The 3,504-nt window shown below is 39.9% G+C and overlaps 1 non-coding gene across 1 annotated transcript; it reads right to left on the bottom strand.

The window, feature by feature from the left end:
• Positions 1-675: 675 nt before the first annotated feature.
• LOC112535826 lies at positions 676-782 on the bottom strand. The gene has a single exon (XR_003079914.2). It is a non-coding gene; the product is annotated as a small nucleolar RNA R71 (small nucleolar RNA).
• Positions 783-3,504: the final 2,722 nt, after the last annotated feature.

Raw genomic sequence — 3,504 nt, 5'->3', positions numbered from 1 at the left:
TACTGCTGCCAGATTGTAGCCATAGATAGCAACCATCGGTGAACTAGAGTGAATTATTTTTGTGTTAATTTAGTCATTATCTATTTATTTATTCATTTTTTATACTTTATTTTATTGTTTTGTTGATTGGTGGTTGTTTGGTTTAGCCGGTTTGGTGGTTTATGGCGGGGCTCTAACCACGATCCGTAGAACCCTTATCGACTGGGCGCTCTCTCAAATTATTGAAGGCGTTTGCGGAGCGGTTGAGGAGGAGGGCGGTTCTGATTCGAGGTTCAAGAGGCGGCGTGATGGAGAACCCTGACCCGGGAAGTGACAATTAGGGGGCGATGTCACGAGTTTGCTCGACTATCTTTGGATGGGATGAAAACTAGTATAGTCGGACTTGTTGTAGCGGCCAACAATTTTGAAATAAAAGCCAATGTTATCGGATGATCCGGTAAAGCGTCGCGGTTTGGAGGATTGCCCGGCGAGGACTCAATGCTTATATCTCCAACTTTTAGAGATTTGTGATTCAAGATAAATGGAACAATAGGTAAGCGCCATTCGGTGAGATTGTTTCCATTTTCCTTGAGGAAAGAGCAAAGAGATGGTTGCAATCTCTTCCACAGTGACGATTACTACACAGGCGTTGGGCCATGAAATTTTATATAAGTATTTTCCTCCCTTTAAAGCGCTAAACTTAGAAATGACATTTCTTGTTATGCGGTTTGATGATGAAAGCATATACGAAGCGCATAGGAGAGGTTTAAGGACTTGTTGAGATATTGCCCACATCACGGATTGCTAGTGTGGATGCAAGTTCGGACTTTCCCTGATAGGTTGAACCTTGATGAGGCGGATGGTGGATGTTGCGAGGTGGGCGCTAAGCGATTAAGGCAGGCGGGCTCAAAACTTCGATGGGAAATGGCCATGAACAATTATCGGTGGCAATACTCTAGGAGGCCGAGCAGGGAAGATAGGGGGTAGTCAACTAAGTGGATTCCCACGAGTAGCCTTGGCATTTCGAGTGGATTTTCTAGCCAAGAAGAATAACCAACTCTAGATGTCGATTCATGGGCCGAATGTTAGGCTGCAACTTTTATGGTGGCCCTTTTCGGTCTGTTATCTTCTTGGGAGAATGTTACTTCATCTTCCTCTACTTTTCCATCTGTTTGTTGTGTCTTGATGTTGAGCGGGTTGATTATATGAAATTCCCAAAGCGGCGGAAACGACCTTACAGTGACACATACAACCTTTGGGTGGCGCCAATCATCAACTTGAGTTGGACGAACAATAATGCTCGGGGTCCACTTGGTTTTAGAGACTTCATGCAAGCCTGACAACGGCCAATTTGGGCTGCACAAGCTCCTTCTCCACCGGAAAGAAATCAAATTTAGAGGGCTTATGATGAAGTTTATGACATCTCACGAGATGAGGTTCCGAAATAGGCCCGATGGTTGATGTGTGCTAAGTCAAGCAAGAGTATAACCTAAGGCGGTGTACCTATCGGTGGAGTATAGCTAGCAGTGAGTACCAAGTGTAGTATTCCCCGAAGAGCGTGTGAACCTAAATCTACTCAATCTTCTCTATTATCTAATCACGAGAGAAATAAATGGTGTTAATGAATAATTCCTAAATTAACTAATAGCTACTCTAATTGTTGTAGAACTACATTATACTAGGGAATGATTAATTCAAGTAAAGGAATAACCCTTTAGAATTCTTGTCTCAGGAATGGAAACTAAGGGTGAAATTGATTGATTGAATCTAATTTCAGTGGGAAAATCTCTACCTGATTAATGCCTTTCTTAAGGACACTAACATCTTAGCTTAGATTAGTGGGTTGAAATCTCTTCTAACTCTAATTTCCCAATTAGAATTATGTACCATTTAACACTATTGAGAGTTGTTAATTCTCAATCCGGTGAAACGAACACCTATCTAGGCGAATTCAATTCTAGGTTGCGAGACAATCCAAACCTAAGCGTCTTTCTAAGATCATTCAAATTTCAAAAATCATTCAACGAGATATGAAGAACAAACAATAAATACTTCCATTGCAAACCAATATTGACAATCAATACATTCAATTCAAAATTGAGTACAAAAATCCTAGATAAAGAACCCCAGTGGGTTAATAAGTTTAGCTAATCATGTTCATAATCACAACCAGCAAGAATTCAATTACAAAAAAATGAGTAAGGTAGAGGAACACGAATACACCCTTGGATGAGAGTAAATAGCTCAAATCCTAGTACCTAATTTTGGATCGATTCTTGTTCCTCTTACTTGGATTAAAACCAATCGACAATCCTACGCCAATCTTTGATCTTGAAGAGAATCAAGTCTCCTTTTCTCTTAGTTTCGACTCGGAAAACCCTTAGGCAGGAGAAAAGATGAGTTTTGGGCGTCTAACCTAGCTGCCACCTTTTCTCTTTTCTTTCCTTTCAAATGAATTTGACCATTGCTAGTGAACATGGCGTGTTGATGCCGTGTTCCTAACCGTTACGGTGATGCCGTATTACTCTACGTGGCGTGCTCACAAAAACCTTTTTTCTTTGATGTTTGTTGCATCCAACCACGGTAGTATTGGTGGTGTGATAACCTTCCTCATGGCATATAGCTTGTTTATTGACTTTGATGTCAATTATGCTCCAATTCTTCCCTTTATCATACTTTGACTTCTTTTGGACCTAATGCACACAAGCGAGACACATAGGGTGAGTGTTGGGACCAATTCACTTCAAATATACATAAAATCAATCTTAAAAACCCCATTTAGATGTGTATATTTCGCACATCAAATAACCCTTAGCTCATTGCTTGTCTCGAGTAATCAAAAGTGAAATAAGGAAAATAAACCACTAAGGAACAACACTTGGCCCAGACAAGCTAGGGGCTCTTGCATATCCTTAGCAAGCATGAGTCAAACAAAAAGAAATGAAGCAATCAATTCAAGTATCACAACCAAGATGCCAATAATTAGCAAAACACTATCTCGATAAAATTATTGAACCAACTTCTCACGGATTCCTCTAAATCACTCAAAGTGTTTAAAGGGTAGTGTTTAATCGCTCGGTATCAACTACTACCTTACTATATGCTTGCTCTTAAATCTACTCCTACCACTTATGGAGTCAACAACCATGTCGAGAGGTCTTTATAAAGGTTGTAATGAGGATTAGGTAGAGGTAGGTAAATTTGGTTGGAGTTGAACCTACGGTGTTCTGATGAAATACATGACACACACCCACAATGATCACAAGGGTAAACAATGGACGGTAGTCTAAGGTGGGAAATAGGAATCAAGTCAAAATGTAAACTCAGAAGCAATTAAACAATTAGCTTACTTACTTTCTTTCTTTTCATCACCTTCCCTCTTATTCTTCTTATTATATTTTTTCTTCTTCTTACTTTTTTCATAAGGGAAGAACATGTTCTTTAGGATTGAAGTAAGCTACTACAAGATTCCAGCGCTACTCCCGAGACAAATATTCCCAGTAAAAACAACTCGTATGCGGAATC

The sequence above is a fragment of the Ricinus communis genome, unplaced genomic scaffold (genome assembly GCF_019578655.1).
Source record: "Ricinus communis isolate WT05 ecotype wild-type unplaced genomic scaffold, ASM1957865v1 Ctg74, whole genome shotgun sequence".
NCBI classification, from domain to species: domain Eukaryota; kingdom Viridiplantae; phylum Streptophyta; class Magnoliopsida; order Malpighiales; family Euphorbiaceae; genus Ricinus; species Ricinus communis.
The sequence above is the reverse complement of the archived record's forward strand: the minus strand, read 5'-3'. Positions and strand labels throughout refer to the sequence as shown.